Source organism: Microtus ochrogaster, chromosome 2 (genome assembly GCF_000317375.1).
Source record: "Microtus ochrogaster isolate Prairie Vole_2 chromosome 2, MicOch1.0, whole genome shotgun sequence".
In the NCBI taxonomy this organism is placed as follows: Eukaryota; Metazoa; Chordata; class Mammalia; order Rodentia; family Cricetidae; genus Microtus; species Microtus ochrogaster.
In genome coordinates, this window is record NC_022010.1 from 52,173,324 (window position 1) to 52,186,926 (window position 13,603).

Sequence of the window (13,603 nt, forward strand, 5' to 3'; positions counted from 1 at the left end):
AGAGAGAGAGAGAGAGAGAGAGAGAGAGAGAGAGAGAGAGAGAGAATGCCATCAAACTCTTGAGAAGCTGTACCCAACTACAATTGATCCTAATGCATCTTTAGACTTTTAATGCCATTATAGTTTTAAATCTGAGCACTCATATAGAATTATGGGTTTAGTCTCAAATATATAAAATTGAAAGCAAAAGTAATTCCAAGAACCAGATTATTGCTGTAAGATTTTTAGAGCACAGCTAAAATGTCATATATTGGCCTGGCTGTGGCCTGGAGACTGATAATGATGGCTCCTTAAATGATAGAATCACTATAAGTCGTATCTACAGCCATTTCCACTCTCATTAGCACACTGCTCGAAGATAACTAGCGGAACATGTTTAATAGTGACTCAGAGCCCAGCAACAATGCTGTCGCTTGCCAGGAATATACCCAGCAGGAGTAAGCAAGGCCATGTGGGTAGCAGGAGACGGAAATTCCTTCCACTAGAACTGAGAGCTGCCAGTACTTGCTGTGGAAAACATTTCATTGCACCTGGTTTAGTCTTCATAATTTGTGTTCCGTGCTGTAACTGTCTCAGGCTCCAAGGCAGGATTGGTTTGGTGTTACCCAGAGAGTCCATCTATTCAGTTGAAGGCGGGAGCTCCTTTTGCACAACTTTACTCTGGCTGGGGACCTAAAACTGTATCCTACAGCCCTGCCTGCCTGCTTCCAAGGACTTAATTGTTAGCTGTATATATTGGAAGGTAAAAGTTATGCATAAACAGCTCCTGATTAGTAGGAAGCCTGAGTTGAAGTATAAAGGAAACCTTAATGAAACTTAATGAAAAAGTCCAGCTATCTGCTTAGGAGAGGAAGATGACTAGGAGGGCTTCTCAGTCACCTGTCACTGGTTTTAACCAAAAAGCCATAGGGCAAAAAGGAACGGACCCTGCAGACCTGGGCTCAACCCCCTTTCCAGAGCAGGCTCCTTTGCAACTTGTCTCTTGAGAGATACTAGTTTCTGGTTTGGTTTTGTTTTGTTTGTTTGTTTGACTTAAAAAATCATGATGAGCACGTGGCTCCCGTGGGGATCAGAGAGTTGTCCACACTTGGTGTTCACAGCTCCATGAGGGAACTGGTCACAGAGACTCTCTGGGTTGACCCTCAGAGCACGGGCTAGGCTTCCTGAAGCGCCCCCACTGTCAGTTATTCCCCCGCCATGCATAATGCAGAGCACGCACTCTGACTCCTAGCGGGGTGATTCGGAGTCAATATTTCAGAAAGTGAGAGAAGGGACATCTCGCTTCATGCTCTCTAACCAGCACCGTTTCACACTTAGATCCGAAGCTTCGCAGGCATCACTCCTTTGGCACGTTTTCTTCCTTGGAAGTGACTGGAGGTGATTTATTTCTATTACGGTTTATTTTCCCCAGGGGAAATGTCACCGGTCAGTGCATTAACAACGTCTTTGCTCTGTACTGTTGCTGAGGGGCTGGTGGGGAGGGGGAGAAAGAGTGTTAGACTATGGCATCCTAAATCACATAGTTATAAATTCTGTCCATTCTGTTTGGTATACACAGATAATATTTTCACTTGCTTCTCTCTGTCATAAGGCAGGGACATACAAGCCAATGTGTGTGAAACCAGCTGTTAATCTGGATGGCACTATGAAGGTTTGGATAATACATTTGTTTCACTCGTGTCTGGAAGTCCTGCTTCTCCTGTCTCCTCATGGATCTGCTGTTTCCTGGCTTGCTGGTGGCCCTGACTCCCATTCCAAATATTTCAAGCCCCATTCTATTAAAGCTTCTCTTTTATGTTCCCTAGTAGTTCTGTCCCTCAATAAACCAAGCGAGGTGTTTCCCGTGCTCATTCTGTTAGTGGTCTTGGCAGGCCAGTATATTTCTCTTTAGGAGGATGCATTCCCGTTTTAAGACAGGCTGCCTGGAATATTCTTAATATGTCAATTAAAATGGTTTTGTATCAGGTGACTTGATATGGCCTAAGGGGAAAACTTTCTCAGTTAGTGTGTTCTTCTAAAAACTTCCCAGGGGAATGTTATTTCTGTGAGCTAAACTGTTTCAGGCTCTGTTGGGTGTTTCAAACACACCGAGTTCATCTAGCATGTTAAGATCAAAACTCAGACTCCTGGGCCCACTGAAGATTCCATTCCAGTTTTTCTACTGAGGTGCTTTAGTGACCTCACAGTCTTTAGGTGCCCACTGCTCTAGAGTTAGATACAGAGCCTTCCCTATAATCATTTACAGACAATCTGGTATATCAGTAATCATTTCCCATTGGGAGTATCATGGACACTTTGCTCATAAGTGTGTGGGCTCTCAAGGAGGGACATTTTCCAACTTAAAAGGGAAAGTGCGTTTCTCCTGTGAGTAAATGAACATCTGTAACAGGTAGAGATGACTTATCCATTAAAAAAAAAAAAACAGAACTCTTTGCTTCACTGAGGATCAAATGTCTTTTCCTTTCTGTGGTTTACCTGGGACCTTGAAAGAACAGCAGCAGCAGGAAACATCGAGCTACTGTTCTCCCATTAACGCACGGCTGGCTGATTGGGTTTCCATTTCTGTTTCAAATTATCTTTAATTTTCCACTGAACCAGCTATTTAATAAACACGCAGAAAGAGTTACTTAAACAGTAGAGCTTTCCAACGACTCCCCCGCCTCCCCGTGCCACTGTATGTCACACAGCAGATGAAAGAAGCCTTCTAGTTCTGAGCATCCTTCTCTCCAGTCACAAGGTGGGGAGATGGGGGTTACAAGGGCAGTGTTTCACTGATACAGCCCCGAGTTGGAACATGGGCATTTTCCCTGTGAATGAAAAGAGAGAGAGAGAGAGAGAGAGAGAGAGAGAGAGAGAGAGAGAGAGAGAGAACACCCGTCCTACAAACACTGGGGTCTACTGAACCATGTGCTCCAAGCAGCCAGAGAAAGCAAGTGTCTCACTTCAAAGAGGTTGGAAAACTTTTAAGTGTGAATGCCAAAAAGCTAGGACCCTGAGTTGAGAGAGAAGGGCATGTACTTTTTTTTTTCAAAGGAGTATGGTGTTTTCTTTGCAGTCTTCATGAGTGCCTCATTTTGAGCGGAGGTAGCTTCCACTTAAGGGTCTCCAAAAGCAGCCAAAGTATATAAAGATGTGTGCGCAACTCTGCAGCCCATTCATTCCCTTGGGCCTGCCAGTCATCACACTCGAAGCCCATTCTCTCCCGGCTGTAGAAATTGGCCCCGGGGTATAGTATTTGACACAGAAAGCTTCAGTCCCAGAATATTTCTCTCAACTCAATTTTCCTTAAAATTGGTCTTGGCTATTAAGTTGAAGACAGAAAATATAACCCCAGTGAGGGGGACACATTCACAAGGACGTCTGCCACTCAAAGGGACTGCATTTCCTCAGGCAAATCTCTCATCCATGGAGCATTGAAAGGCCAGTGTCCATAGAAGAACACCTGGGCAGCAAATTTTGGAAACTGCTAGCAGGTGAGTTCATGGAATTTACTACAGAGTTCTCCATTGGAACAAATTGGAAGCTGTTCCCTGGGGTCCACTTACATGATTTAAAGTTTCCACTGACTTACAGAAACAAAGTGGGTGATGTCGTGGGTCAGTGAGTACACTGGAAAATCATTTCTTTAAAGAGGATTAGAAAAAAAAACTCTCTAAGACCTATAAAATATAAATAGCGTGAAATGCTTTGCACCTTTTGGAATTCTGGGCACAGGCTTGAGTTTTTGCTAATGGAGGGGCTTGGGCCACTTCTGGGTGTTAGCTGCTCTGCTTCCCCCTGGGTGGTGCTCCCAGTCGGAACTGTTCTATATATATGGTGGCTGGTATTCTGAGGAATCAGGGATTCCAGGAACATGCCCAAAGGAAAAAGGCACCAAAATGAAGTTGGTCATCAAATTTCTGAATGGATTACTATAGAAAGAATTTCCCTAATGGTGATTTTCACATGATCTGACAAAGGTCCTTTTCTAGTCAAAGTTCCCCAGAAAACAGTGTTGCTTCATTGGCAGTCGAGATATTTAATGTTTTATTACTTCAAGGTATGCCTGTGGTGTTTCAGTGCATGGCTGATTGCCCCACCACCAATTTCATTACGTGACTTTGGGAGAGATTGTGTTCTCCCTCTTAGAGTCTGGTATCTCTCTGTTTATCTGCCCCATCAGATGCAAATAACAGCAGAGCTCATAAGAGAGTGGAGTGTCAGAGAGAGTCCTCCAATTAGTCATGTGACAAGCATTTCTGTGATGTGACTAATGCAAGCCAAGCACAGGTCTCAAGGTGGGACTGCAATTGTGACCCCCCCAAAGGCACTTGTGGGAAAATAAAATTGATTAAAAGTCCCAGTGAAAGAGGAGAATCTAGAGAGAAGGTGTTCAGCTGATGTAAGAGCCCGTGGGGGTTCTCCATCTGGGCACGGGTGCATTGACAAGCAGGGAGAACTTCCTCGGAGAGTGGGAACAGCTTCTGCGCCAAGGTAGCAAAATCACTGCAGAAAATGGATCTAGCTGAAGCTTGTTGAAGAAAAGCCCTGAGAATCTGTGAACCTGGTGTCTTCCTGCAGACGAGCTGACAATCTATCCCTCACTCTGTTTCAGAAACTCTCTGCTCGGTAAACCCACCATCAATTTACTTCTTCTCAGTATTTCCTTTTCCAAGTTATTACTCTCTTTAGTTTCCAGTGTGTGTATTCATTATAGGGTGTACAGTGTCACAAAAGGACATGTATGTGTGTGTGTATATATGTAGTATAGTGTGTATATATGTAGTACAGTAAGGAAGGATATTTTCCTATACTTTCCTTCCATCCCCTTTCTAATTTAATATTGCATCTAAGATTTTTAATTTTTATTACAGAAAAGTAAGGGGGCACAATAAGAAACGAAAGTAAACTTAATTGCCGTGTCTCTGTACTGAGAATTGAATGTGAGTGCTGGGACTTCCTTTTACATGAACTTTAAAATTAAACCTAACCTCGCTGAACCAACTTTCAAAAATGAAGGTCAATTGTTCCTTCCTTCCTCCCTATTAGTATCTTTATGATATCCAAAGACATCTCATAGATTTGGCATCCACGACAAGATGTGGCATGTGGCAAGTTAATAAATAGCCGATGCTGTAAAGAGGCAAGTACATAAAGAAAAACAGAGCGGACAAGGTGGATCGATTAAGCAAGTGCTTGTCATGAAAGCAGGGGGACCTAAGTTCAATCCTCAGCACCCTACATATGTCAGGCCACGAAGTTTCTCCTCTCAACACTGGTGTGACAGGGACAGAGAATCACAGGATTCCTCCCTGGCATGGTCAAGGTCAGTGAGAAACCCAGTCTCAGAATAAGAAGGAGACTCCTACGAAATAAACCCTATGGCTGTCCTCTGTCCTCTGCACATACAAGCACACGTGTGCAAACATGGGATCATGCATGCCTCCCCCAGAACACACATAAACACTCCAACAAATGAAAGATGCCATGGTAGAATCAAAAATTATTTCACGAATAAAAGAATCAACTTGTCTCCTACAGAAGGACAAATCCCTATCTAAAGGAAAAGGAAGAGCCAAGTTCTGCCTGTGGCCCTCATCCTGCTTGGCTTTTCTCACCCTCACAGTCTCTGTATGCTACTGGCAAGATGGCAATATTGGATAGTGATTCCCTTGAATTCTTCTTCTCACTAGTATCTTGGTGTTAGTGAGTGTCTGTCATACAAGCAGATGGGAAACCTAGGGAAATAATAAAACACCTGTCATCGTGGGACCCTGAATCAAACTCTTCGCATCTTGCCTTGGGAGCATCATTTGAGATAACTGTGCACTTCCGATGGACACTCTGGAGTAATCATGCTCAATGGACTGAGTACAATTTATTTAACAAAACTCCAGATCCAGTTTGGTGTCTCTCCCATTCTGCCCTTCACTCTTGCATCTTCCTTCTGTTTCCTGCCTGGAGCAGCATCCATTTCCTCTCGTGGGTTTTGCTCTCATTTTCCATCTGCTTGTCTCTCACTTCCCCATATATTGTTTTGCCTCTACACATTGCTGCAGAACCTTCACCAGAGATGCTCAGAGCTCAATTGGTTGTTGCTTCGTGGGCTTTGTAAAACATCCATCATTATTTCTGTGAAAGGACCAATTAGCTCCCTACAGCCCCTTTCTAGCTTATAACACAGGGCAAAGCTGTTCATGGTTAGTTAAGGACAACAGGAAACTAATTGTTCCTTGGTAGATATGGTGACAAACTCATTTTTATGATGTTCATACACTCACACCCTCTTTATAAAAAACACGTTTTTTTAAAAAAATTCTTGGCTGATTACCACCCTGCCTGTAATCCATTCTTATGGCAAGAAAGGTGCTGTCAAGGCAGCTACAGGCTAAGTGGGATAATATAGTGCTTTTTGACACCTTTCATTGTGAGCTCTGGCATCCTTAAGCAATGGAGACAGCCTGCATCATTATTTTTAAGGAGAAAGATGTCACTGTGTGGCTGAGTTTGTGTTCACTAATGGGTAGATTGAGAAGCTATCATTTTCCATTTCCCTCGGATGGAGTCTGAACAGATGACTGTAGCAGAGTGGACCCTGTTTCTCATCGTCTCTCTCTCTCTCTCAACATGCAGGTATTCTACACGTGATACGGTGTATAAACAATGTCCTCACACCCGCCTGTGACTTTGCTAGCCCACAGTTAACATCAGCAGGAACTGTGAATGAGCATCAGAAATCTTGGTGAAAACATGAAAAGCAGGTCACATGTATATATAGATTTAAATATGTTCATATTGTTGTGCAAAATTACATTCATACTGTTGCCATTATGGAAGTTAGTATGCGTACTTAAAAATGTAATTTTTTTCCATAAAGTCCAATTATTTATTAACATTTGCTGGTTCTGCCTCTATAACATGCATCTGACTATGCTGCCAGCAATAAACAAAAGACGTGTTTTCTTCTGGTACTCAATAGATTGTAGAACTGCAACAAACATTAAGCCCCCACAAATATGGTAATTAAAAGCTGAAAGAAAAGCTTGTAGAATTAATTAGCACTACATTTTAAAAGAATAATGGTTATTTTAATCAAACACCACACACACACACACACACACACACACACACACACACACACACACAAGGTCATAACCCCTTTCTACCTTGTCTTCCTTATCTTCCAGTTTTTTCCTCTTCCATTCACTTTTCTAGTGACTATCTTTCTTTTGCTCATTTGGGATTTATTCTATAACTTATTTTAATTAGCAAAATTGTATTTGTCTTACTATGATTATCTCCCCCCCCCAATGTGTGTGTGTATCCTTAAGTCACGTTTTGAAGTCTCGTATCTTCTGCCTTGGTCAAGCTTTCAGTCGCTTCAGTTCTAAACCTGTCCTTGGTCTGTCCTACATGCCACTCCATCTTCACATGCCTTCAGTGACTCTTTTCCGCCCTATCTACTTGCAACTACCTACACAATTCCCAATTGCCCATGGGCTCCTATTTTAGCTTCAAGTCCAGTATTGGAGACCTTCATTAACTGCACACATCCCCTATCTCAAGAGCAGCTCATCGGCACAGCTCTATTCTTGCCAAGTCTTTTATCTAGCACCCCTAGCACTGCAGGTTCATTTCCTTTCTTGTGCGATAGGTCACATGCACAGAATATACTCTTGACACATAGCCAGGGCACAGGTGTCATTTTCACATGAGTGGCTCCAACAATTCTACTTTCTGGAAGTGTTCCTGAGAGCTGGGACACTGTATAAGTACTGTATAGTGGCAACAGTTTATTTTATAGATCACCCTTGCTGGAACAAAATTTGTATTGCAGTTTTCTCACTTGATAACTTTTCTCAAGAAATTCTGTACATGTATCTTTCTATCCCCTTTCAAATATAAATTAATGGAATTTTCAGCTTTTATTCATCATATGTAATTTCTTCTAATTCAACAATATCGTACATAGTTTATTTATATAGGTAAGAACATATGTAATGCATTCATAGAAATTTCTTTGATCTCCATGACAAGTAATTCTAGGGCCCCAGTAACTCAAACTTCTGATATCAAATTTATTTATGACTATGTACTATATACTGTGGATCATTTTCAAATTACTCATAATGCTACATACAGTGTAAATGCTATACAATAGTGAAACTTTATTAGTTCATTAATGTCTCTAAAGAACAACAACATCTGAAAAGATGAGTTTAACATGTCATAAGTTCTAAATGATATTTTTCTGGAAAACCATAAAAAATGCTTTCCTCTGTTCAGTGAAGAATCCAATGGAGACAGCTGGGAGAGCCATGGTTGGCAGCCAAGCTGTTTAAATCTCCATCAGAAGTCTTCTCACTTCAGCTGTGGGCTGTCCAACTTGTGCTATTGCTATTCAGAATATGAACTTAATAAGGGATATGGAATGCATCTCACAAATTTAGCTCAGAAATTTAGCCTGAGTGGCTGGAGAGTGACTTAAGTGTTTAAGAGCACTTGTTGCTCTTCCCAAGGACCTTGTACCCAGCACCCACATGTTAGCTCACAACTGTAATTCCCGCCCAGAGGACCTAATGCTGTCTTGACCTCTGTAAGTACCAGTTCTGTGAGTGATGTATATGCAGGAAAAACACTTATACATATAATATAATAAAATAAATAAATCTGTAATAATTTTTAAAAAGTCAATTTGAGTTAATATGCTCACAAAAACCTGGTGAGCAATCATTCTCAGAATTCACAAAATATTTTTGCTATTTATCTTGCTTTCTAGTCCTGTTGCCCAGTAGGAAGTTTTCAACTTCAGGCGTTCATGGTTAGAATGATCACACCACACTTTGGTCTCTTTCCTGTGAATGAGCTTCAAGCTATATCCACTGCGTTATCAGTGCTTTGTGGATCGTTTTTAAATAAAATAGTATTAGTCACTGTCCAAAAGTAAAGAAAAATATAAACAAATATTATAGTCAAGTATAAACTTCAGAGCACATATAGCACATAGAGTGGGTGTGACTAGTGCCAAATTGCCACTGCTGTGGTCTGAGCTCTTGGCAAGGACGCTATGTAAAAAGAGACACTAAAAGTCTGAGGATGTTAGCTTTGCAGGAGGAAGCTCTTTCACAATTATCCTGGGAAATTACAGTTTGAACTTATGCCCTAAATGCTGAAATGGACATGATGTATTTGCCCTTGGACAAGAATACCTTCCTCCTACCTTAACCATCTTAAGCTGCTACTTCTCGCATCGAGAAAATCTACCATATTTCAAGAGTCAACGTGAGTGCCATTTTCTAATTCTTTGTTCTTTCACCTCTAGCTCCACCCACAAAAATAAATCAGATCTGAGGCTGCTTCTGAAGCACGCTCATGCTCCCACCATTGATTTACTCCCTCTACTCTAATTTATTTGTTGACTTGCCTGTTTCCTTTTGATTTAGTTATGTTATTCCCTATCCTAAATCCTCAACCATATTGCTCAGATGCTTCAACTCTCCATTAGAAAAAAATGATTTTTTATTGGGTTTATCAGTTTTTAAGTCATTTATAACAACGTGACAATGTCATTAAATGTGGAAACAAATAAAGGGTACTGAGAACAGACATACAGAACTGGTCAGAAAAACTCACATAATAACTTAGAAAAAAATGAAAACTTAGAGCGCTCTGAGGCACGTGCCCTGTAGGAGAACTGGAGAGCTCTTCAGTAATGTCTGTTCCTCGTGAACAGGACTGAATGACTGCCACTGGAAAAGCCTTTCAACATGTTTGCTCATAGAAAACCAAACGATTCAAAGCAGAAGCCACAGGCATTCCTAGTAATAAAAAAAAAGCACAAGTGACTGTTAGCAGGTATGTTTGAGCCTGCAGCAGGTGAGGCTTGTTTCCACGTGTGCTGAAGCCCTTCATTTTCAGTCTTTAGAAGCCTAAATAACCTGTCTTTTTTTCACACATGCTTGTGTAAGAAAAACCCTACCACTGACAATCTCTCTCTCTCTCTCTCTCTCTCTCTCTCTCTCTCTCTCTCTCTCTCTCTCTCCATACACACACACACACACACACACACACACATTATTACAGCAGGATATTCCAGGTTCATTAATGGAATCAGCATGATAATATGATGATCATATGAGCAGTTTAATTCAGCAAAATTTCCAAAGACTAAATTCACAGAACTCATTAAAACAGAATAAGAGAACTACTATTGGCAAGACTTTATTTTATATTAACATACATTTAAAAACTCTTTAATTTTCTTATAACATACAAATTAATTATTATATACATTATATTCTTTTAAAAAGGCAGATTCTTGATAACAGAATAAAGAACTTTAGTAAATTAAGCTAAGTACACAACACAGCAAAATAATTATAAATTATCTTTTCAATAAAATATATAAAGATATATCTTCATAAACAAAAATAAATTAAACTCTGTTTCTAGTTTGCATAGTAAATATTAGGTAAGGGTCTAAGCTTTTTATCACATAGACATTTGTAAAGAAAGGACCACATTCAGGCAATGCCCCCTTCTCATTGCTGTTGAATATTCATGATGAACTAACGCTCCTTGAACATGGATGTGCAACTGCTCTGTAGATTGCTAAATGTTTGATATTTATTTCAAGATACTTTAAAGGAACTTTCCCCTTTAAAATTGACAATACAACTGCAATAGTGAACTACAATACTGAAACTTCAGAGGTCATCGACTTAATATTGATTGCATGCCTCTGTTACAGTAAGGTGTGTGAACTAAAATCCAAATAAAGAAACAAAAAGTGTCTTTTTAAGATCTAAATAATTTAAACATTAGTAGAATAGATTTGACATTTTAGCTTTTAATATGATATATATTCATATATGTATACATTATATATACATGATAATCTGTCAAAATCTAATAAGATATATTTTATTAAAAGCCAAAATGTAAATGTATAATTTTTGACATCATAATTTCATCAATAATTTTACATCAAAAACTCAAAGAAAGTACAACCTTTAATAAAAAAGCAAAATTTTTATATTTGTCATCATTTTAAAAAAATTATGTATTTTATGAAAATTAATGTTTTGTCTTCAATATTCCTCACTTGTTTTGTCCTACATAGCCTCAATTAACATTGATAGTCTACTGGGATTCTTAAATAGAACTTTTACCTATCATACCTTCTCTGGCTTTGTTAAAATTCATGCTCTCTCACTAAAACTCCATAAAGACAATTTTTGTTATCTGCTTGTAAAATATAAATATTGGGTACTTATAAAGGTTTCCAAGTTTCTGTGATAGCCAAGGGGGAGTTTTCAATGCTCAAACATGTTTACAGCTACTTGATATCTTTGAGTTTAAGTTAATCTTTTGGCGACACTCCTTGCTAAAGGCCCCTGTAAGGGCAGATTGTATTCATGGCAGGGGTATGGAAGAACATGTTCCTTTTGTGTAGAACTTGGCTGACTCATTTGTACTCACAAATCTTGGAAAACTTCAATATTAAATTGAATAATGTCTTCCACATTCATACTTATTTTGCCATTTTATACCCTTGATGAACCACAATAGAAAAATGGCCTTTTAATGTCCATTTCTTGAGATTGTTGACATATTGTTTTTACTTTTAAGCAAGGAAGTATTTTAAACATGAATTAAAATGGGAAGAGCAAATTATTTACTTTGGTGCTATGCCAAATTCTAACCAGAATGAGTGTATTTTCTTATCCTCATCTTCTAGAACCCATGGGAATTTGAGAATTGCATGCCATATCTCTGTCTATGTTTATGTAGCAAATAAACAGTATGCTATGAGATTTAAACTTATATAATTGGGCTAAAACATTGGTTCAACAGCACCAACTCCAAGTTTGAAATTGGTTGTTTTGAAACTAAAGTTTTCAAATTAGCTAAGTGGTGTATGGCAGAGCAGAAGAGAAAGGTAGATGAAGATTCAAAAGAAATAAATTTAGCAGGTTAATTTGACAGGAACATAGAACAGATAGTTGAATGCATGGTTCAGTGCTCATTTCTAAATTTATAAGAGTATTTACTATATAGAAGAGACTAAAATATTCTCCAAATAATCAAAATAAAAGTATATTAATTAGAAAATTGAACAACTTTGACACAGGCATATTTTGCATGTCTTATTAGTTTGGATTCAAAATGGCAGAAAAGGAAAAGAAATCTCAATATTTTCTGGTTCTACTTAAACCATTAAATGATATTTGAATTTTAGAACTCTGTTTAAATTATTTAAATGAGCACAACCACTATATCTTGGATGAAACACTATCAATTGTGCTGCAGGCACCTGTAATGTTATCTACTTAAACAATTATTTATTTTATAGGGAAGGAATGCAAACTCCTAATCCCAGAGTTCTGCTACAGAGAACATCCCTTTTCCAGGCCATGTAGTTGAATGAATTTACTAGCCTCATATTTTGTCAGATATGAAGTAAAATTGCAGTCCCTAGTATGTGGAATTTCAAAGGATATCTTTAATTTTTTCTCCTTTTACTTTTGAAGCCCAAATAAATACTGTTCTATCTTTTGTCATGTGTTCTATGTAAAATTCATCCAAAGAATGATTTGGATGAATGAATTTACACGGTAAAATAATAAACAGCCAGACATGATTGATGAGAGAGAGAGAGAGAGAGAGAGAGAGAGAGAGAGAGAGAGAGAGAATGGATGATAAATAACAAATCACCATCCCTCACATTGGGAGCTTTCTGTGGCTAACTACGCAGCTTCTATCACTGTATGTACTTCTATATCATGAGACAAACAATAGTTACATTGTTCGAAATGGATTTACTTTCTAGTTATTTTCAAAGATTCAATGTTTTTATTCTTGAACTGGTTTTTTGTTTTCTCCCCTCTCTCACAGATTTGGGAGGGCAGCTTATTCTCAAAGAAAGGGTCCTGGAGACTACTTCCAGAAAAGCATTGTGAGTCTTAAATTTTTATAGGCAACCTCTCTTCTATAGTTACCTTGTCAGTAAACTCAAGCAACTCATGACAACTCATCAAAAAATGTATATTAGAGGAGGCCAAATAACAATATCCAGAAAAGGGGAATTCCTCCAGGATACAATATCTTTTTTTAAATCAATTTTGATTTTCGTTTTTGAAACAGTTTGGTATTGACTCTTCCTTCACCATAGTTCTCTTCATGTGATGTGAGCAGTTTCTACACAGCTCTAAAGGTAACTGCCATAAGAAAAGGACAAATAATCCACACGCTCTCTTGCGGGTGTGGGATTTTTCTTTCTTTTAGTGGTGCAAATGTCTTCCAACGATCTCTAAAATGATTTTCAACTGGAAGAAAAGGGACTACACAAGTGTTGTTGAGGAATTGTGGGATCATTGTAGTGCAGAACTGTAGAGAAAGGTCATGTCAGTTATCTTGAAGGCAATCTAAGTTACTATTGGCCACACATTTAGGGATGTATACATGATTTTATGCATTTAGGACTTGAAGGATAAGGCAGGAGTTTTTGTTTGTTTGGTTGGTTGGCTGGCCAATTGGTTGGTTGGTTGACTGGCTGGCTTGCATGCTGGCTGGCTGACTGGCATGCTGGCTGGCTGACTGGCAGGCTGGCTGGCTGACTGGC

The 13,603-nt window shown here is 39.1% G+C and overlaps 1 protein-coding gene and 1 pseudogene across 2 annotated transcripts in view; one reads left to right on the plus strand and one right to left on the minus strand.

Moving 5' to 3' along the window:
- The window catches only part of Lsamp (limbic system associated membrane protein), a 2,109,134-nt gene that overhangs the window by 1,373,480 nt on the left and 722,051 nt on the right, over positions 1-13,603 (plus strand). The gene's annotated exons all lie outside the window — the stretch shown is intronic.
- The window catches only part of LOC101990289, a 36,094-nt pseudogene continuing 23,523 nt past the window's right edge, over positions 1,033-13,603 (minus strand).